General features: G+C 40.5%; 1 long non-coding RNA gene across 1 annotated transcript in view; it reads left to right on the top strand.

Moving 5' to 3' along the window:
* LOC120397068 overlaps positions 1-23,786 on the top strand; it is a 58,559-nt gene that overhangs the window by 14,650 nt on the left and 20,123 nt on the right. Inside the window, exon 2 of the long non-coding RNA XR_005593652.1 lies at positions 8,546-8,726. This is a non-coding gene — a long non-coding RNA (uncharacterized LOC120397068). The remainder of the gene's footprint in view (positions 1-8,545; positions 8,727-23,786) is intronic.

Genomic DNA, 23,786 nt, shown 5'->3' with positions numbered 1-23,786 from the left:
AACAATATTTTCCCGCGAAATGTCTTCCCTTTGACAAATTTGCATTCTTCAACAATTTTTTTTATATAAAATTCTCAGTCAGCTCTAGTGTACTGGGCAAAGTTTGCATGTGAGACCACTGGCCTGCATTACACTCTCCTCTTAGATTCCTTTGCTTTCTTGTGTCACAAGTAACAAAGCACTATACTCACCAATTCTACCTGTGATTCAGCAATGGTATCTCATTCTGTGAGGGTGCACAGAGACTCAAGCCTGTTATGCCAATGGAATGTATTGACATTAGTAGCTTTTCTGAAGTTAGGTTTGAGTGTTTTTTATCATTATCAATCATGTAAGCTAGTAGGCCACCTTCATCTGTAAAACTATTTCTGTATTTGAAAGGTCCTATTCACCTGTCACAGAATACGAATTCAGTGGGAATTACTTGTATCGAAAGCATGAGAATAGTACCCGAAGGTACAAAAACATGACAAAAGCCCATGACTGGAGTACTGTGTCCAGTTGTGGTGTCAACACTTGAAAAAGGATGTTGACAAATTGGAAAAGGTTTAGGAAAAATCTCTACAAGAACGATTTGAGGTCTTACCGTGAGAAGAAAGAAGCTCACTCTACTTAGGCCTGGTCTACACTGGGCGGGGGGGGGTGTGTTGAACTAAGGTATGCAAGTTCAGCTACGCGAATAGCGTAGCTGAACTCGAACTACCTTAGTTCGAACTACTCACCCGTCCAGACGCCGCGGGATCGAAGTCTGTGGCTCCCCCGTCGACTCCGCCACCGCCGTTCGCGGTGGTGGAGTTCCGGAGGCGACGGGAGCGCGTTCGGAGTTCGAACTATCGCGTCTAGATTAGACGCGATAGTTCGAACTCCGAGAAGTCGAACTCTACGCGTCGACCCGGCAGGTAAGTGTAGACCTACCCTCTGTTTATCCTAGAGAAGGTCAGGAGGTGATTTTATTACAGTCTAAAAGTACCTATGTAAGGAGGAGATTTCTGATAGTAGATGGCTCTTTAATTTAACAGACAAAGGCATAACAAGATCCAATGGCTGAAAGCTGAAGGTAGATACATTTGCACTAGAAATAAGGTGCAAAATTTATACAGTTGATCTTAGGTTGGCACCAGCCTCTGAATATCTCAGAGTTTAATGTATTTATCCTTATAACAACCCTGTGAGGAAGGGAAGTACTACTATCCTCCTCTTATAGATGGGGAAGTGAGGCGAAGACTAACTGGATTTTATGCTTGGATGGCTTTTATGCTATTAGCCAGGATGGTGTCCCTAGCCTCTCTTTGCCAGATGTTGGAAATGGATGAAGGGGATGGATCACTTGATGATTGTCTGTTCTGTTCATTCCCTCTGGGGCGCCTGGCATTGGCCACTGTCGGAAGACAGGATACTGGGCTAGATGGATCTTTGGTCTTACCCAGTATGGTCGTTCTTATGACATTCCCAAGGTTACATAGAAAATATGTGGCAAAGCTAGGACTTGAACACAAAGCTCTGAAGTCCCAGGCTTATGCCTTAAAGACCAGCCCATCTTCCTTCTTGTGTGTTTGACCAGCATTAACTTATGGTGGCCTTTAACCATTTAAACCAATGGCAATTAACCATAGGAGCAATATAGTTAGGAGTATAGTTCATTTTCCATCACCTGAAGCCTTTATATCAAGATGGGATGTGTTTCTAAACTTAGTGCTCACCCAGAAATTTGGGGCCTGATGCAGGAATCACCTGGTGAAATTCTATGCCCTTTGCTATGTAAATCAGACTGGATGGTTATAATAATCCTCCATACTTCTAAAACCTGTGAATCTATAATCTTTGCCAGCTGTTGCTTTCTTTAGTAGTCTTTTAACAGTCTTCAGTGGCTTTCTGTCCAAACCGTTTGGTTGTGGATATCTAAGTGATATACAAAAGCACGTTTGAATTTCAGCTCTTGTGGAATTATTCACTTACAATGGAGGCGCCAGTCAGAGCTCCATAGCTGAAGGTTGAGTTAAGGTTTGAGTTAAACTGTAGTCCATTGACTGGGCTTATCTCTTGACATATACCAGGCCTTCCTGGGACATTTTGTGTAATTAATCACAGTGTTGCATGTGGTATTCTGGGTCATATGATTTTGTTAGGAAAAATTACTCATTCCTATTGCCAGGCGGACAGGTCTGTTCCCAAGGTTTTTTGTGGAACATCTATATTCTTCACTGATTTGATCTCCAGTTAAGTTTTGTTCATCCACAAGAATTATTTTAACTTGCACATCCAACTCTCCATGTATCTAACTGCAATAAGTGTTGCCCTTCTACTAATGATACTTGAGCCTCAGGTCTTCCCTGCTATGCCTACTTTCTCTTCCATTTGGGAGTTTAATCAGTGCATCTACATAGCTGCAGATCCATAACCCTTGCCATTCCAGAGACTCCCTTCAACCAAAATTCTCTTTGTGGAAGGATCCCCAGAGGGTCACTCCTAAGCCTTATACAAGGAATGGAGACCCCGTAAGTGAGACATCACATCCTTACATACACATTTTCTTTGCACCACAGCTGGCCTTAGGTGCAATTCAGGCTACAAGGCAGTTAAATATGAAGCGAACTTAACTGAAAATATGTGACTGATTCATGCATAGTAGTTTTCACTATTACTGTGTTATATTTTATTGAAAGTTGTGTAAGAACAGTTTAATATGTACTTTTATATATATGTTTCTTGTGGATTCTATATGACTGGCAGCCAGAACAGTACTAGAACTTATTAAACATATGAATGTATGGTTGTAGAAAAAAATACATATTGCAGTGTATCATTTGAGAGTATTTTTGGTAGAACAGAATAGTAATTTTCAGAAACCATAAATCAGAGTCTATGGATAACATGCGGAACTGATTTTTGTCCTATTACACAGCAAAAAAATCCACAAGTAATGTCTCTGACAAATTATTCAACTATAAAATGATCATTTCAAGAAACTATGTTTCAAGCCAAACATTTCATAATACAAATTTACTCAAGATCTACCTCCCACCATAGATTTGTATTCCAGGGATTATGATTTGAAAGTAGTTTCTTTTTACAGCTACAGAATAATTATTACATGTGTTGTGAGTTCCAGAGCAAAATGAAGAGTGTAGAATCCTCTCTAATATAATCTCTTATCTAACTCTAATTTAGCTACTTCAGAGTGCTTTGATTACTTAACATTAATTACAATCAGCCCTCTTTGCCTCAGTAAGTTCCCTAAACATCTATGTATGAGTGCGTTCAATGTTTGTGTTTAAAATGTGTTTAATATTATTAATTTAACAAATAGAATAGTTGGGTCTTCATGGACTATTTACGTGAATAAAACATTCCAGATTAGGCCTGTAATATGCATATAATGGTAGCATGCAGACACTACTCACATGGGATTCTTGGGCACAATTGTCTCCTCCAGGCTGAAGAATAGACTCCAAAGTCCAATAACCAGTTTGAAAAACAGCACAAAACATCCCAAATGGGGAGCAGAGTTATCTCCTTACTCAGTGCACTGCAAGGTTGTCCCTAATGTGGGCAGGCAGTGCACAAAGGCAAGGTGTATGGGACCCACAGAAGTGCCTTTTATTCATCAGATGAGTTCATGGAGGATAGTCCATCGATGGCTATTGGCCAAGATGGCCAGGAACTCAACTCCATGCTCTGGGTGTCCCTAAGCCTCCAAATGCCAGGAGTTGGAACTGGACAACTGGGGGTGGATCACTTGAAATTGCCTTGTTCTGTTCATTCCCTCTGAAGCATCTGGGCATTGGCCACTGTCGGAATACAGGATACTGGGCTAACTGGACCATTGTTCTGACCCAGCATGGCTGTTCCTATGTTCATTCAACACCCACGCTTCTGTAGGTACAGTACAGCTTGCCTTTGTGTATATGAGAGAATTATGGAGAAAGTTCAGACTAAAGCCATGTCTACGCTTACAAGCTTACAGTGGCATTGCTGTACCAATACAGCTGTGCTGCTGTAAGATTGCTTGTGTAGCCACATTGTGCTCTCTCCCGTCGACATAATAAAACCAACTCAATGACAGAGCAGTAGCTATGTTGGTGGGAGAGTGTCTCCTGCTGACAAAGCGCTATGCACATGAGTGCTTACACCGGCAAAACTTCTGTCGCTCAGGGCTGTTTTTTCACACCCCTGAGTGACAGAAGTTTTGCCGACATAAGTGCTAGCGTAGACATGGCCTCAGGCAGCTCAGACTTTGATTTCTTTTTCTGTTTTCATAGGTCCCATGATTGGTGCTAATTAATTTTTTAATAATAACAGCACTGGTATGGTTATGATGGCTAGACATAGTGAATCGCAGGCCAGTCAACATGCACTGGGCTGGTTTTTGGGGGGAAAGAGGCAGAGCTAATCATTATATCACCATAAGCTGACAGTAGCTATTTTGTATGGCATAAGAGACAGTTAAGACCAGGGACTAAATTCTGCTCTCTTACCCCTATATAACACTACAGACTTCACTGCATTTTATGGAGATAACCTAAGGTGAAGTTTGATCCATATTATGTAATAACACCAATATGTATAATTTGCTATGGAAGTGGATTCTCGTGAGTGATTTAACATAATTTTTATTCAATAATCTATACCAATGGAATGAATAAAATACCCAAGATTTTTGGTTATGCATATTTCAGAGAATAATATTTTTGTGCTTATGCTGTAAAATATCTTTTATCCGTGATCAAGCTCTTGTACAGATGTTTGCAAGTGATAGCTGGCCATCCCACGGACCAAGTTATACGCTGAGAAATACTGCTGTACTCTACCTGTAGAGAGAAATAATCACTAGAGCTGAGGATGAAAGGCATTGTTTGAATGTGAACATCCCCAAAAATCTCTTTATCTGTGGCTGTGGTTTGGCCCAATAATGAAACAGGGACAAGCTGAACAGTTCAGATCTGGATCCACTTTTCCAAAGTGGAGTGTGTTTGCACAAAGGATTTTGGTTTGGATCTATTTCTAAAAACTTTCTTTAGGAGATTTCAGAGGAACTAAAGCTTCAAAAATCAAGGGTTGTATTGAAACAAGGAGGCTAAAGGCAACATGCTGATGTTTTCATGGTCTTCTCTTTTTCTAAAACCTGATCACAACTGGAGGCTTACACACAGCATTAGACAAAAGCTGCAGGGTGAACTGAACTGAGGTATAATGAAAACTTGGCCAAAAAGCAAAGATAAGAAGTGCATTAACAGAGCAATTTTTTTTTTTTGGTCTGAGGGAGCCTTTGCAATCACTATCTACAGCAGCTTTTTTCTTTTTCACTTTCGACCCAGAGTGTCCGATAGACAGCATTGCAATTCCTACTTTACTGCATATCATTTCAACTGTTAAAGGGAGCACATGATAATGAACAAAAAGAGCTTTGGTAATGACTAGAGCTGGTCAAATAGCATTTGTTTGAACAGAATAACGTGAGCTTTTTCAAATTTTTGCTTGTAAATCATTGCAAAATGGCCCAAAATTAGATCTATTTTTTTTATTACTAATTTTCACTCTGAGTTGTTGGCTTTAGCAATCTTCTGTCCACAGGGCAGGGATTAAATACATAATGCTGTTTCTGCTCTCTGATTTGTGCATGGCAGACCATAACTCCAAAAAACACTGTCACAGCCTAAGTAGCAATGCTAATGTCTTAAAAATGATTAGAGAAGCAGAAAAAATCCCTCATAGCCATTTTAAATACAGCTGTCGTTCAGATTATTTTCCATTACTGAGAAGACTTATCCAAATTACATGTTAAACATCACCTAGGTCCAATCCTCCTGAATTTTTTAATTTGAAAGATTATTTGCATCAGAACAATAAATAAAATCCGTTGAATTGTTTCCTGCATTAAATTGTCTAAGAAACCTATAATTCTTATGCTGGGGTTGGTGACAACAACAAGGGCGGGGTTCATGATATTTAGGGGGTTGCTTTTTTTTGAAAATAACAAAAATATGGCCTGAGTTACCACCCAGAGTCTCATTTATAGCTCTGCTGTTTATCTCGTTTTACTTCATTTTCCCTGGTTGCCCTTATTGGGAAGCACTTCTTCACTCTCAAGCACTCTTGACTATTTTGGAACAGAGAACTTGCATTGAAAGGACAGGGACTGAAAACAATGGAACATGGGACACACAACCTATAGATATCTTCAAATTAAAGATTAAGAGAACCCACTGTAATTTACAGAGAATTTATTCAAGTCTTCCCCAATCTGGTACCCGAGTCATGATATGTCAGTCAGTCTCAGGGTAGCCCAGGTCATCTGTGGGTCCCATCTTCTCCTGTCACAGCTGCCTGGTCATGGTCCTACCCTTTCCTACCCTGTGCTATGCTATGCTATGTGCTATGGCCAGCTGGTTCAGCTCTCTGGTTCAGTTTGCCCCAATCTCTGAGTGGGTCAGGGCCCTGTAAAGGTGGCTTAATTGACCCTCTGCCACTCCTCACTATGAGTCCTTTCCACCATCACTGGTCCAGAGTTCAACATGTCACTACCAGTCCACATTGCCTTTTTTGAAGAACTGTCTCTACTCTGCAGGTCTGGTTGGGCCACATCAGCAGCTACTACTGCTGCTAGAATCTGCATAACTGGATTTTCTTCAAACTGCTGGCTTTCCAGCTTGGGAAGCGAAAGCAATAGGAGATCCCTAGACAGACTCCTCATCAGGAAGAGAAGAGAGAGCCCTTTCTTCTAATTTTTCTCCTTTGTGTTCAAACTCCACTAGACAACTGTGCAAGATTGGGATTAGGTTAGGGTGACCCCTGGATATATTTAGCACAATTCTTATGCCCTTTCCTTATACAATAAGGACAATTATTACCTCAAAGCTCAAAACTTAGTTAAACTTTAATTCAAGCTACAAAACTTTCATGGTGGAATTATGGGTAACAAAAATGCAAATGAAGCTAGTTTATTCTTTCTTTCCTCCGGACACCAATTGAGAGGAGCAGAGTGCTTTATTTTTCTAAGCCTATACACTGGAGTTTACAATTAAACCATTGCATAGCTTATATATATTGGTACCTTACAACTCTGTATCTAATATACAGTATGGCCAAGTTTTTTTTAAAAATGGACGTCTAAAATTAGGCCCCTATGTCCATCTTTAAGTGCCCGATTTCAAAAAATGCTGAGCACCCATAAGCTCCATCAATACACTAGGTGCATAAATATGAATTTAAGAATAACTTTAGGCACTCTTTTTAAAAAATCTTGGCCTGTGTATTGATGTAATATACTATTGCTGTATATTTGTATGTGAATTAAATATTTGAAGGAGTTTGCCTTTTGTTTTGAATTAAAGTGCTGTGTTTGAATTAAAGTTTTAGTTAATTCCAGTTAAAGTGATAGGCTATGTATTTTGTCTTGTTAGAGGAGCAAATGGACCGTATTATTCTTATGAATTTTGCAGGAGAGAGCTGGACATTGCAAAGTACCTAGGTGTGGGAAAGTATAAGACTGGGGGTATGTTGGGTCATCAAGTCTGATAAAGACAAGAGTGTGTCCATGTCAACTGCTGGCTGGCTGTTGGATTCAAAGTGGTTGAGTCAGAGCAGTATAATATACAGAACACGGAGTGCATGCTGGCTGTGTGTGTCCGTATCCTAGACAGACCCCTGAGGGAGGTTATAATACCAATGGTGACAGAATCTCTAACCGGTCTGACTTGTATCTCAGAATGTGACAAGGGTGCATTTACTTAAAGCAAGACTCAGACAACCATTTCTAACATAGGATCCTTTCCAGTTATTAATTCCCCCCTGTGATTTAGATCCTGCTCCAGCTCCCATTGAAATCAATGCTTTCACTCCTATTTACTTAGGTGGTGGAGGATTGGGTCCTTAAAACTGGTGAAGTGAAAGTCTAAACCTGTTTTAACCCCCAGTTATCCCAACTCACTAATGCTCCACATATCTGTCCCAGAAACCTCAGAGGACAAGTCCATTTCTCTTTTCTTAAACTTTGGGTTTGTTAATAGTTGTTAATAATAAACGACCAAGGCCCTGATCCTGCAAGCTACTTCATGCAGGGGGATTCATGCAGGGTCCCATTAAAGTCAGTGGGGCTCTGGGCAGGCATAGGGGTCTGTTAATATGGAACAGATTCCAGGATCGGAACCCAAGACTTTTGTACGAGTGAAAACATTTTTGTCTGATCAGCTGAGAACTGGCCCATTGGTGTAAATCAGTGTAGCTCAACTAAAGTCAATATAGCTGTGCTGCTTTACACCTGTTTGAGGGGCTGCAACTATGAGTTGCCTAAAGTTACTTCCTGGGAGGAGGTAGTGAAGAGACTGGCAAATCCATAGGAGTGGGGAGGGCCAGGAGCTATGGAAATGGCCCAGGGAAAGGCAGCAAGGAGCAGGGAACAGACCTTGGCTGTTGGGTAGAGGGAACCCAGAGTAGAGCATTGGCCCGAGTTGTCCTGCCAGTCACTGCAGGAGTGGCACTGGGAAGCAGAAGACTGCCTGAAACTACTGGAGAATTTTGATACACTTCTATTTTCCCTCCCCCTTAGCTCGGCAGGGGAACCACAATAAGGAACTGGCTGGAGGGCTGAGTGATGAAGAGGACAGCTGTGGCTCCTGAGGGCAAAAGAGGGGCTGCAGAGGAGACACTGATGGGGTGTAGCTGCTGGAAGGAGCGTTGGCCTGACCGAGCTAATCCCCAGCGCTGCCAGGAGGTGATGCCATCCAGTGGTGAGTAGAGCAATCTGTCACAGTGCTGTAAGAAGTGATACTGCTGCATCAGTAGGTGACCCAGTCTGTCTGCAGCACTGCCTCCATGGCATTGGGTGAGGTAGTTTACTATATTTCACTTGTTCATTTAATCATAAACATTAAAAATCATTTCAGGTAATTCTGTGCATTCAGGGATAATTATGTCCTGATGGAGAAATGAAGGTGGTAGGTCAGAGGAGAGAGGAAATGACATGGTGGCACTTGTGTGGTTAATCAGTAAGGCCTGGTCTGGCTCCCACAGAAGTCAATTGAAAGACTCCCCTTGACTTCAGCAGGAGTTAGCTCGGACCCTGTCTGTGGCTTCAGTTCAGCCAAGCACTTCAGCTTGTGCTTATTGTTTTGCTGAATAGGGATGGTTGGCTGAAGTGGGCATTGTATGAGTAAAATTACAAAGGCCTGTATTGAATTTTTTGACAAGTTATATTCATGTTAAATGTCTAAGGGTGTGATCATCAAAGGAGACTATGGGAGTTAGGTGCCTGACTCCTAATGAACTTCAATGTCATTTGGGTGCCTAACTTCTTTAAAGGCTCTAGAAAAGCCTAACCTAAGTGCTTCAGGGATGTTGATATCTGGGGTCAGTTCAACACTTCACATCAGTAGTCTGGGAACACTTAAAAAGTGATGTAAGAACAGTTGTGCTAAGAGCAGCTGAAGTAATGGTATTTCATGGTGAACGTGATAATATTGAAAGCATAACACAAAGCTCCTAGAATGGCTCCAGCTAATATCGGGAGCAATAGTTTACCTTATAAAATGAAGATGAGAACTTACAAGTGAAGGGTTTTTTTGACTGCCATTATGAAGAAAAAAACATCAAATAAATGAGTCATCTAGGGACCTGGAAAGAGTTTGGGAAACAGATGTTCTTACATTCAGTACAGATGTTTTGTGATAACAGCTCTTTGAGAATAGATGCAACAAGAACCCATTCTAATTGAAAAAATGCCGTGGGATTTTACCCAAAAAGGCATTAATCAAAATATATGAAGACAGATTTTAATGTTATTGTATTATGTAAATGATGTGGCCAACAGATCACAACAGTGAAACCTTTGTAGGATAGAGGTATAGATTAGGTACTTGTAAATTAACATGAGGTAAACTTGCAGAAAAGGCTTTCAGGGGGGTTAGAGGAGAGGTGAAAAATGAGATGCTAAGTAGAGTGGTGCTGTAGGTTATATATTGCACTGCCAAGAGATTAAATAATAACTACACGCTACCTATAAAATACCTTTAATGGAAACAAGCTTAATGACAATGCTGCTGTCTAATAAGCGCATAGTGCCTAGGGGCCTGATGCAAAGTCCCTGGATTGGAAAGACTCTGTGGACTTTGTATCAAGTCGTAATAGCTGAAAAAGACACAATCTATGGAATTACACTGATGTACACGAGAGCAGTAGAATCTAGACCAGTGTTGTCACTTCTTAGTCTCTGTTTATTATTATTCCCTGATCAGCTAAGCCTTAATATCCACTGTAGATAAGGACTAGAATAAAAACAAAGGGTGAGATCCTCGCCTCTCTCTGGTTCCTTTATGTTGAATGAAAAGGCCGATACAGCATAAAGGGGCTCTAAAAACCTTAGTTCATCTGCAAATTTGACACCATCAGCTCAGGATTAAACAAAGACTGTGAATGGCTTGCCAATACAGAGAACAGGGCCTCATCCTCCCTGATTGAACTAACTCGTTTATCTCTAGCTTGCTTCTTGCTTGCATATATAAACCTGCCCTGATTTTTCCACCACTTGCATCTGAAGAAAGTGGGTTCAGGAAATCCATCAACCTCATGAAGAAACTTGCACAAATACAGACAGACACATCTTTCCTTCCAAAATGCAAACGATGGGACATCAATAACCAAACTAACTAAAAAAAAAAATCACTGCTATCTACATACTACACACACCACAGAGAGAGATTGCCATACTCAATCAAAGAAACTGAGGAACCCCCTGATCAGCCTCTCCCACACAAAACACAAAAAAAAAAAAAAAAAGCTCCCAACCTGGACTCTCTCTCAACTTCCAAAAAACCAAACAAACATACAAAACTAAAAATAAGACAGAATCACTCACTCCTCACTTCACCTCTACAAAACTCTGACATTATAATCAAAGAGGCTGATAAAGGAGGTGCTGTTGTCCAAAATCCACAAACCTGAAAATCCTGGATGCCCCATCTCTGATGCCACAGCACAACTGGTTGCTGAGCTCTGTGCTTTATCCCTCAGACACAACTATTTCAAATTTGATGACAATATATATCCAGATCAGTGGTCCCCACAGACAACCTGCCAACCTGAAGCATATTCTCACCTGTAACTGCACACAGCACACCAGTAACTCTCTAGCAGGAACCTAACACCATCACAGGACCTAACCAGATCAGCCACACCATCAGATAAATGGACACAAATCAGATATTAGGAATGGCAATATACAAAAACCTAGAAACTGCTGAGCTCCAGTTCATCTGCAAATTTGACACCATCAGCTCAGGATTAAACAAAGACTGGCTAGAACAGGGCCTCATCCTCCTGATTGAACTAACCTCGTTATCTCTAGCTTTTTTTTTGCTTGCTATATATAACCTGCCCTGGAAAATGGAACACTTGCATCTGAGAAGTGGGGGTATTCACCCACAAGCACTGCTGCAGATGCATGTTAGTCTATAAGGTGCCACAGGATTCTTTGTTGCTCCTAAAAACCTTGTATCTGGCTTGAAGCGGTTCCCTCAGGACAGGCACTGTGGGAGACACGCCTGGTGCAGGAGGGTGCTGAGGGCAAGACTGGGGGCAGGAGCGGTGTGTTGTCAGCAGGGCCATAGCATGAAGTTCTATAGAAATTCTGCCATAACTTAAGCAAGCCCCATGGCAGTCTGTTCCGCCATGGGCCCCTCCAGCCCCTGGAGCAGCCCAGGATCAGGAAGGCACAAAGGTGGTTTAAAGCACCATAGCCCTGCAAAACCTGGCTCCTGAGCTGTGAGTTCTGCATTACACCTTAGAGGCATAGCATAGAATCTCATCCCAAAAGACCTGATCTACTTCTATATCAAATGTGTCTTTCTGTTCTTCAAACCAGCACACATGGGCAAAGGCTTCCAAAGAAACTCCAAGAGATGCAGAGTTATGATCCACTATAACATGAATCAAACAAGGGCTCTTTTGTAAGCTTCACGTGATAACGTTAATTCAGTCATAAATTGGGCCACAATTAAATTAGTCAAGATGATCTTCTTCTGTCAAAATTTCACATTGCAATGAGTGGATCCTTAAGAGAGAAGAAACATTTTGGTCCTAAGAGAATTTCTAATCACAAAATTACCAAGCAGTTGGAAGGACGTGTGCTAAATTTACCATGAAACCAATTATAAAAATAATAATCATGTGTATAGGATAAGGACATTCACTATTACAAACCAGGACAAATATGTTCCTACATTGTGTTACTGGATTCTTTGCTGAGTTTAGAACACCAAAGAATCCATGAGATGTAAGTCACTGAAGAAAGCAGTCGCTAGATTCTAACAGTATTTTTAATTTTACACAAAAGTACAGATGATTTTCAAATCAATTACTTATTATACTTGGACCTGTCACAGTGTAACTGGCTGAGTTAGGAGAAGCTGCTGTAGTTTTCCAAAAGCAACAACAGCAGAACAAAACCCAACCTGCCACACAAAAGTTTTTGCAGATCATTTTTAAAGCTGCCCCTCGATGTTAGCTTCTTGTTTTCCCAGTGTCAGTGTCCCAGTGTAATTAGAGACCCCGTAAATATAGTCTGTAAACTGAAGTGTTGAGTCTCAGTTAGCACTTGGGGATTATCTTGTACCTTGATCCAGAACAAGATGGTTATTTCCTTTGTGATCCTTTCAGATGTCTGCTCATCAGCAATCAGATGAAACACACTGAATTTCAAATATCAGTTCCAGCTAGTTAATATTTCTAAACAAGCATGAATATTAGGCAATATTCTTCTGGCAAGAGTTTGAGTTGGACTGCCTGCCCATGAAGGGATGTGAATGAGAGTAGACTACCTGCTAATGCCCCTGCACAGAAAAGGCCCTCACTTTGGGTTGGATGTACAGGGTACTGCAGGCCCACTTGCCCTACCCTCTCCCACCAAGTGGAGGTGATGCAGAGGGGTATTGAATGGTAGAACCTTGCCTTTCTCCCCTAAACACTATGTCCAGTAGAACTAAGCTGGTCGAGGGTTTAGGGGCAATGCAGTAGAGGCATGAGCCGGAGCAACATCGTGCCTCGACTATGAGAAAGGGGCTGAGAGACTTTTTCCATTGGACCATATGAACTGGAACCATAAACTCACTGAACCATAAACTCACCAAATGAGGGTCAATCCATCCTCATTATTGTATCCACTCATTATACTCCGCACCGGAATATAGCCATTATATGAACAACATACCCTCATATCTCAATGTCTGTACTTTGACCCGTTAAACTTTTACCACCAATCGAGGATATTGCAGATTATGTATTCCTGATGCCATCCGATCTTAAACCGAACTTTGCACCCCTTGATAATTTGTACATTATTCCCATGATAACCAGAAACTTCTACACATGGGAAAGTAACTCTGGTTCTTGTTCCAGGGATGATTCAGAGGTCGCACAGAAACTCGCCACCCTTCCCTATGAGCTGTGTCCTTGGCACGCAGTTTAGCCCGTAGTTGTTAATCATGCCTCAGTGGTGTTTATGAATTTTTACAAGTGTTGTTTATAGTCATTACTACCATATAAATAGAGGCAAACCCTTTGCTGGGTCAAGAAAGAGGAATTGGGTCAGATTCTGCTTTCATGCCTTGTTCTAAACTGAGGATTTTTCCACTAGAGGAAAAAACACTAGTATATAGAAGCCTTTAATTACACCAATGTAAATTATGCAGGGAAACTCATTTTTAACAAAGCGGTAAAAAAAGAAGTTAACCAAGAACAGAAGTAATCTTGAATCATAACAATGAATCATATCTGGCCTGACTTGGCCATTCTTATTTGCATTGAGTGGTGCCTTACTCACACAAACACCTAATTAAAGAAACTTGGAGAGCATGGAACTACAGGTATAGTAAGATACAGAATGGGAGTTAGGGCCTAACCTGTTTAGAAAATTATGTAAATCCCAGTAAGCACTTATTTGCATCCTTAGATGCCTTTTTAAACCTTTGGAAAGCTGTCCATGGGTGCCTTCTATGTAAAATAGATTGGTTATAATGAAGTTCCTAGTGCACCTTATTGAGTGTCTGGCTTTTTACCCTTTTCAGCCTATAGAAAGCTTTGCTCTGAGTAGGTTTTATTTTTTGGGCAGGGCTGGTGTGAAGGGACAAGAGGAGTAGCTGATACTGTAAATTTCATTGTGTCTAGTGGAAAAACCTTATCTAATATAACGTTAAATGTCATTGTTTGCAGAGATAGGAAGGAATAAGAGAGCAGAAATACATTAACCTTGTTATTAAATATTTACTAAGGGGCATAGTCAGTTCTCAGTGACGCCAGAATGAATCAGGAATAATTGCATTTAATCCAATGGAGTTATAACATCATAAAACCATTGAGAGTGAGATCAGAATTGGGGCCAGAGGACTTACTCAGGATTTACACCTGAGTAACAGAGCAGAATAGAGTCCTTATATTTTACAATTCATCTTTCATTTGATGACCTATAAAATTGTGAGGAAAAAGAAATATAAAGGCTGAAGAAAACTTCATTTAAAGGTAATCTTCTTTTCCTGCTGAGGTGTTAGAGCCCACGTATGCCTCAGATAGGCTTTAGAACCCTTTGGCTGCTATAACATGATGGCCCATTAAACTGAACATAGTAAGAACCAGGAGGCTATTGTAGACACAGAAATTAGACACTTATTAAAACCTGGAGCCTGAAGACATAATCCTTTTTCCTAGAAAATCTGTACACCATGTAAATAATTGAAAGACTTCTTAAAAGTAGTTTTGTTCAAATAATTTCCAGGAGATCCATGGAGTTTTTTTGGAAGTGACTGATGTTCTGGGATTCCTGTCAGTGACTAATCTTTGCATGCATTTGGCCCACTATAGCGAGACCCAGAGGAAGAAAGCTATTCATTCAAAGTTGTCAGCACATCTAAATGAATTACTCTTCCTAACCTATGATGATTTTTCTTGGTATAATAAAAGACTTTGTGTAAGAATGAGGCCCTGTTCAAGGTTTGTCACCACAAACATACATTTCCTTGTTATTTCAGATTTGATGCAGAACGTACTACTTTGTAAACAGTAACTGAAAACAAAAGAGGGAGTTGAAGTAGAGAACATAATACTCTAAATATGGCTTATATTAGCCTAAGACTCAAGCTCATATACTTGGCTCTGGAAAATGCTTGTGCATTGTACTTCTGTTTTGAAAACAAATATCAACTCTTGCTATCCAATTCTGTGTTAGAAATGACTGGGGAAGAGCTGGGCAAATGAGTGGAGGCATGTGTTAGCCCCAAAGGGCCAAATTCTGTTTTCAGTTATGCTGATGGGATTCAGAGTAACATCTGGATATACACTGGTGTCACTGAGAACACAATTTGGCCCAATATACTTGTAATGACCACAAGTCATTGATTTCAATGGGAATTGAATCTATATGACTATTAAGGCTGAAATCCTGGTTCACTGAGTTCAGTGCCAGAACTCCCATTGACTTCAGTGGGGCCAGAATTTCACCCTATGGGTATGTCTGCCTTTGAGCTGGTAGGTGTGATTCTCAGCTCACATAGACATACCTGCGTTAGCTCTGCTCAAGTTAGCATTCTAAAAATAGTAGTGTACCCAGGTTAGCAATGGGGGTGGGGGTGGGGTAGAGCTTGGGCTTGCTGCCAGAATAGATACCTCCTCATACCTCCCCAGCTATGTACACTGGTGTCTAGCCAGAGCCACCACCCCGCCACTCTGGCTATGCTGCCCTTTTTAGCATGCCATCTCCATAAGAACTAGCACAGGTATGTCTACACAAGCTGTGAATCACACCTGCCAGCTCAAATGTAGACATACTCTAAGAGTCTGATCCTGTGCCCACTGAAGTCAAGAGAGAGCCTCTCTGGTTCCGATCCTTTGGCCATCACTGAAACAGGACTAATGACATGCTCAAAGTTAAGCATATGCGTTTGCAGGATCTGGACTTTGGGTAAGATTGCTGACAAGGGAGCCATTTGTTGCCAAATATGGGGATGACTTTTTTTTATGAAGTCATTGAGTCCACCAGTTCATTTCTGGGCTATTGACTCAGTCATGAGATGATCTTATTTTTGTCTCTATTGACCCAAGACTGGTTTTCAAACCTATAATGATTTAATGTACTTTAGGTTTATGTTATTCCAGAGTGTTATAAATGACCCTATAATTTCTAAACAATATTGATATTTATTTGTAGGTTCTCACAGGCAAACGAATTCTCTCATTAAGCAAGGGAGAGGGAAAAACTAAGCTATTGCATGAATTAAAACAAGTACAGGGAAATGTGTGCATTTAACTGAGGAAGAAGACTATAAAAATAAACCAAGTTTTCCTCTGCCTGTCAGGAAGCATGGGCAGGTTTTGAAGTAATAAATCCAAGGTATGTATCCACCAAAGGGACTGCCTAACAAAATGGTGCAATAAACAATTTTTGACAGAGGTCATAAAGGTCAGCAGCACTTTGTGTGAGTGAAGAAGTTGGACAACAGGATTTAAGTTTTATAGAGTAAAGTAGATATTGGCTGAGAAGAGGTAAGCATGTGCACAGGATTGTGAGAAAATGGGGAAACAGTGGGATCAAGAGAAGGGGAATTGTCTTAACATAAGTTTGAAAAGCTTGTGACACAGAAAACAAATCCATGGAGATGCTACACAATGGACAAGTGAAAATCTGGGATATTCCAAACTAATAGGTTGTAAATGAAACTAGGAAATCTATGGGTATGTTAATGAATGTGGTGGTTGTTCTTGTTAAATATTTATATATTTGCCTTAGAAACCTTGAACATAGCCAGTTAGTTGAGTTGGGTAAAATCTCCTTGAAGCTGGCAGCGGCCTTTCATTCAGGGTAAATGTAAGAAAGAATTAAGCTCCTTTATGGAATGAGATAGCTAAAAGAATAGGAGACACCACCCAAAACATAGGCTACATCGATGCGGGTGAGAATCTGAGCTATTTGGGCAAAGGGATTTCAAGAGAAGCTGGGGGTGGGAGGAAATGGGTATTTTGTTCAAACTGTGTGTTTCTGTTGATTCTCTTCCTACACAACGGAGAAGCAGAAGAAAGCCAAAGACCTCCAGAACAAGGATTGGAAGCATGACCCTGAGAAAAAAATCTAGAGAGCTTGTTTTGGGTAGAGTGCTGGCTGAAAGAGGCTGAGACTTGTGAGTAGAGAAACTGTCTCCTGCTGCTGGATTCCTCTGTATTCAGAGAAACAAGATTTATTTTTTTTACATTCTTTGCAAATAAACAGGTTTACATCAAACAAACACCCAACTCCATCAGGTTCTCCTCATAACAGAAACAAGCCTCAAGACCCTAAATATTGGCTATCTGGTCAAGTCAAAAGCAGAAACAATACATTAGATCAGACATTGTGTATGAATAACATTGTACAATGGACACAGTTCCTCCTCTGGTGCTGATCATGCAAAGAATTATGTACATGCTTAACTTTGCACACTATGAGTAGATCCATAGTCTTCAGGGCCTAAGGCCCTTCACAGAGGCTTCAGTTCTCAGCTGCACTCAATATCTGCTCGGCACAGCTGATGGGGAGACCCATTTGGCACCAGGGAGTTATCCAGCAATCCCCAGCTTGCAGACAATATAAATGCTCTGTCAAAGCCAACTCTTGTCTCTGGTATGTCCCAAGCAGGGGGCTTGGAGACAACTTCTATGGTCTCTCATGCCAGGCGAATGATCTAACTGCTTTCCATCTCACAAACGGAGAAGAGGGAAGCTCAGGACTGAGATCAGAAAATATTCTATATTGATCTTGCTGTTCTTTTCTCTGGCTTTACATGCCTCAAATACTCACAATTTCTTCAGCTGAATCCACAGACCTTTCAATACACTGGAGTACTGGTAAGCTGACTTTTCTATTTTAGTGTTCAGAAAATACAGCTAACTAGAAACTTGCATGACATTTCTGTATGAAATGTAAGAACTTGCCTGTGTTCTACAATATCAACAATAATTTTACTGACCTCTCGGTCTTTGTTTCTTCTCTTACGATGTGTTACCTGTTCTTCTTGTGGCACATTTGATATGATCTTGGAAACATCTTACATGAATTCCTAGGCTTGGAAGGTCCCAAAGTTTTGAAAGTAATTGACTGTTTTCCCTGACATTTCCCAGACTAATCCTCTGTGAGATCTTGTTTCAATATTTTTATGGTAGGAGAAATTTTTACAATCAGATGAAAGTCAGGTTTTTTTTTCAAAAGCTTCTCTTGCATTGCTTCATGTCAGATAATGAACAAATTTAGGCTTCATTCTTATCTCATTCATGATGGCGTAATTCTATTGACTCCAGCAGTTATTCCTGATTCTCACCAGTTAAGTGAAAACAGAATCAAGGCCCAGCATCTTTTGGAAAAATACCAATTGAATAACGAGCAGGAAACTTCCTTCGGGATGCCATGTCATAAGTGGAAAAGATCTTAAATTAGCAAAGAAATACAACCTAAAGAACACACTGTTTTCTTAGACCCTGAACAACCTTGCTCCTAGGGGTGACTGGGTCAATGACCTTTTACAACTTGGGCTTATTCAAAATCTTTGGGTAGCATGTGAAATTGGAGATTTGCAAATACCCCATTGCACTCTAGGGCATATCAGCCATAGAGAGCTTGAAGTTTCTGGGTCCAGAGAGTTTCTGGTTCCATAATGAGGAAGAATGGATGGTCAATTCATCAAGAATCCATTAAAGATTCTGATCCTAGCCTGGCACAACTCAGAAAGGGGAAGCATCAGGTAGATAGAGTGGCCAGAAAAAGCCATGTTCTAAATATGTTCCTTCCCTTATTTAGTATTCTAATATTATTAATATATGCATGTAATTTCTGGAAGTGCCTACGAGTGCTAGGCACCTTTCACAAGTATACAAAGATCTTGACTCTTGGTTGCACAAATCCAAAACCCATGACTATCATTTGCATCTTAAGAGTTCAATACATAGCAGTAGGCTTTCAGAAAGACCTGTGGAGTAGATTGTCAATTAGTGTACAGTGGAATAACTCTATTGATTTCTGTGGAGCTATGCCGATTTATATCCATTAAGGATCTGGCTAGGCCTTGTGGCTTCTCTGTAATATCAAAAATTATAAAAGTAGGTTTGTGTCCTTTGAACCAAAACCACAGAAACCTCAAATTGAATGATTTGGATTCACTGCTTACTTAGAGAGCAGTTGCTGAGAACAGAGTGGTGAATAAGAAGCTGTGTTAAGATGAAATCAAAGAAATCCAGTGGAAAACTGAGTACAGTCAAAGAAGTCATACTAGGAGTGGAATATGTGCCTTTAACTGAAATATGTGAGAGGGGGATCGTAATTATTTTTTAAAAATCAGATTATAAACATAATATACCTGTGTGCATTTGTGAATCCAGCCTTTGCATACCTTAATATCAACAGCAAACACACTCACTATCTGTTATAGGTTACAGAATAATTTAAGTTTGCAGAAAACACACAAAAGAGTAGCTCCAGTGGGCCATCAAGATTTTATGGTTTGTCAAAGAGACACAAAAAAGGACCACCCACTAAGTTTACTGTTGCAGAATGCATCCAATAGCTTGAATTGCTATAACAAAGTATATCTTAGAATTTAGACACAGTTAAAGAGCTCTTTAGATTTTGCTGATTTTTATCCAGGGAACAAGCTGTCCTTCCAGAAACCTTCCCAATGGGCCTGTCTAGACTGGGATAAAAATTGAGTGATTTTTTTTTAAACATTTGCCTAACATGTTTAAAACTCTATAGTGTATTCAGGACAAGTTGTATTTTAACACACATTTGCCTGGTAGAGGTGAACCCTAGACTGAGCACTATTAGGCTAAGTCATAGAGTCATAGTCACAGAAATGTAGGACTGGAAGGGACCTCAAGAGGTCATCTAGTCCAATCCCCTGCACTCATGGCAGGACTAAGTAGACCATCCCTGACAGGTCTTTGTCTAATCTGCTCTGAAAGATCTCCAGTGATGACGATTCCACAACCTCCCTAGGCAATTTATTCCAGTGCTTAACCACCTTGACAGGAAGTTTTCCTAATGTCCAACCTAAATCACCTTGCTGCAATTTAAGACCATTGCTTCTTGTGCTAGCCTCAGAGGTTAAGAAGAACAATTTTTCTCCCTCCTCCTTTTAACCGCCTTCTATGTACTTGAAACCTATTATCATGTCCCCTCTCAGTCTTTTCTCCATACTAAACATACCCACTTTTTAAAATTTTCCCCCATAGGTCATGTTTTCTAGACCTTTTATCATTTTTATTGCTCTTCTCTGGACTTTCTCCAATTTGTCCATATATTTCCTGAAATGTGTCCAGTTCTGAGTGCCACACTAATCCAGTTGAGGCCTAATCAGCCTGGAGTAGAGTGGAAGAATACTCCTGCTAATACATCACAGAATGATGTTTGCTTTCTTTGCAACACTGTTACACTGTTGACTCATATTTAGCTTGTGATCCACTATGACCCTCAGATCCCTTTCTGCAGTACTCCTTCCTAGGCATTCATTTTCTATTTTGTATGTGTGCAACTGATTGTTCCTTCCTAAATGGAGTACTTTGCATTTGTTCTTATTGAATTTCACCCTATTTACTTCAGACCATTTCTCCAGTTTGTCCAGATCATTTTGAATTTTAATCCTATCCTTACCAAGCTTGAAGCCGTTGCAAGTGCTTTGATCACCCGCAAACTTTATAAGTGTACTCTCTCTATGCCATTATCTAAAACATTGATCACGATATTAAACAGAACTGGACCCAGAACTGATGCTTGTGGGACCCCACTCTATCTGCCCTTCCAGCTTGACTGTGAACCACCGATAACTACTCTCTGGGAACAGTTTTCCAACCTGTTATGCACCCACCTTATAGTAGCTCCATCTAGGATGTATTTCCCTAGTTTGTTTATGAGAAGGTCATGAGAAACAGTATCAAAACCCTTACTAAAGTCAAGATATACCACAAGTATCACTTCCCCCTATCCCCAAGGCTTGTTAGCCTGTCAAGGAAAGCTATAAGGTTGGTCTTGACAAATTCATGCTGACTGTTAATTATCACCTTATTATCTTCTAGGTGTTTGCAAATTGATTGCTTAATTATTTGCTCCATTATCTTTTCAGGTACTGAAGTTAAGCAGACTTGTCTGTAGTTCCCCAGATTGTCCTTTTTTCCTTTTATAGATGGACATTATATTGCCCTTTTCCAGTCCTCTGGAATATCTCCTATCTTCCATGACTTTTTGAAGATAATCACTAAAGGAGATGACTGAAGAGGTATCTGGGCCATGAATATTCTAGGGTGCATTTCATCAGGGCCTGGTGACTTGAAGACATCTAACTTGTCTAAGTAGTTGTTAACTTGTTCTTTCACTGTTTTAGCCTGGATGCTAATTCATTTTTACTGTCAGTCACTATGTTAGACATCCAATTACCACCAACCTTCTTGGTGAAAAATGAAACAAAAAATCATTTAACACTTCTACCAATTAGTCCACATCATAGAGAGACAAAACAACTTCATTGGGTTCCCTGAAGTTTCAGATCGGCACCACAAGCCCCTCAGCTCTCTACAGCAAAGGGACATCACACTCTGTTTATCCAACCGCCAGACTGGATTGTTCTACCACCTGTTCCCCTGCTCCCCCCTCCCCAGCATGTGCAGAATGGCTCAGAGCAGGATGAGGCCATGCACCAGGGACAGGGATGGTAAAAATTTTGTAATCTTTCAAGGGAGAAAAAGACTGTTGTGACTAACTTTTCCTCAGACAACCATAGTGTTCCCTTCCCCTTCCTGGACCTAACCCTCCCTCCACCTCAACCTCCGCAACCCTCCCATTCCATGCGGCTCCTGTTTGCAAGGGGATGAGAAGATCGGGGAATGGGAAGAAGCACTGAAACTATGTAATCTTCCAAGGGACAAAAGACAGCTGCCACTAACTTTAGACAAACAGCTATAAAGTTTTCTATGACTGTCCCATCCCGAACGGGGACCTTTCTAAACCCACTCCTTCCATTCCCCCAGTCTGTGATATGTTGTGTCCCCATCCCAATTACATAAAGCACTTTGGTCTTCCACAGAGAAATGGCTGGGGATGGAAATTTTTCAGCATTTGATGGTCAGCTGTAGTTGATGCTGGAGGGCCAAAATTTGGTCACTTGCACCCCTGCAGCATGAGCGTGTGTTGATCCATAGTTTTTTTGGCAGGGTGGCTTTTTCTAGATGGCTGCATCCAGTACTAATCATTTAACTTTTGTACTGGGTTCAGATACCTAGTTATGGACATTATACCAATGTATAAACAATATGAATGTGCTAGTACCTGAATGACCCTCTCTTGGAGTGGTATCTAAGCTTTTAAAATTTAGCATTTAAACTTCACAACTCTAATAGGACTATTTAATAAGCCTCCTGGTGATTGGAAATACAAGTCCAGGTCATGACTTCAGTTACGTGAGTCTAAATCTGGAGTAAATTCTTTAGAAGTCAGTGAAGTTGTTCCAGTTTTATACTGGAGCAATTGGGATCAGAGACTGTCCCAGTATCTCTTTGGTCACTTATTTAATAAATAAATATCTATTATGCAGTGGATGAGCTACAATAATTATGCCTTCAACTGTACCTGGGGAAACACAGGAACATATTAAATATGAGAGAGAGAAAAACAGCCTTTAACGCTGCAGTAGAATGACTTTGAGATGATTTATCTTTGGAGAATATGGGTATGGCTGAAAACTGGAATGGGGAATCAGGTTAAAAGTGCTTAATATTGAGGTCGGGAACATAAAGATCTGGAAGTTGGCAGGTACAGTTCTCTTAGCCAGATTAAGGCCTCTTTAAAAACTTGGCATTCCCTTTACTGATTTTATTGTCTTAAAAGACTGATGAGCAAAAATGAGTGGCTGGGAGATGGAATTGTCCTGTTTATTAACTATATGTGATATAGCGGTGGTAGAACCTTCTCTGGTGACTTAACTTCCTGGTTCTCAGTAATACTTCTTAGTGCAGAATGTCCTTTTTATAGGATCTTGTTTTCCAGCTTGCCTTCCTGGCAATGGCCCTTTAAGTCTGGAAAAACCCAACAGGGGCACCTGTAATGGGGTTGTTTTGTAACTAGCAGCATCTCTCTCTTCAAGCTGGTAAGAATTTGTTGTTTTCCCTTTTGCTCAGATGGTGGCACTTTCTTACACTACTCTCTCTATTTCATCCACAGGTGAACTAGTTCTGACCTTCTCAAGAGGGTAAAATTCCCTCTGGGTTTACATTAATGAAGAATGTGGCACTAATCCTGGACTTGCTTCAGTGTTTATTATAGTTTAAAAAATGCAATTTTGGCTTCCAAAGAATCCTGTATTTAACAGAGTTTAGTGAATTCTTTTAAAAAATATCTGTCTCTTTATAGATTTGACTACAGAATTCCCCCAATACCTTGACCTGAAATAAGGGCAGGTCTACACTAGAGCTGGGATCGTCGCTCTGGGATCAATCCACAGATGGTCAATTTAACGGGTCTAGTAAAGACCTGCCAAATTGACCGCAGATCATTCTCCAGTCAATCCCTGTACTCTATCTCCAGAGAGAAGAGTAAGGTAAGTTGATGGGAGATTTTCTCGTGTAGACCCTGGTAACTTGACCTAAGGTATGTCAACTCCAGCTACGTTATTCACATAGCTGGAGTTGTGTAGCATAGGTTTACTTGCTGCGGTAGTGTAGACATAGCCTAAATTGTCCTCAGGAAGAAGATTGTTTGGAATAGAAAAGCAATAACATACTTTGAGTCCTCTTGTCAT

The sequence above is a fragment of the Mauremys reevesii genome, linkage group 2 (genome assembly GCF_016161935.1).
Source record: "Mauremys reevesii isolate NIE-2019 linkage group 2, ASM1616193v1, whole genome shotgun sequence".
NCBI classification, from domain to species: domain Eukaryota; kingdom Metazoa; phylum Chordata; order Testudines; family Geoemydidae; genus Mauremys; species Mauremys reevesii.
The sequence above is the reverse complement of the archived record's forward strand: the minus strand, read 5'-3'. Positions and strand labels throughout refer to the sequence as shown.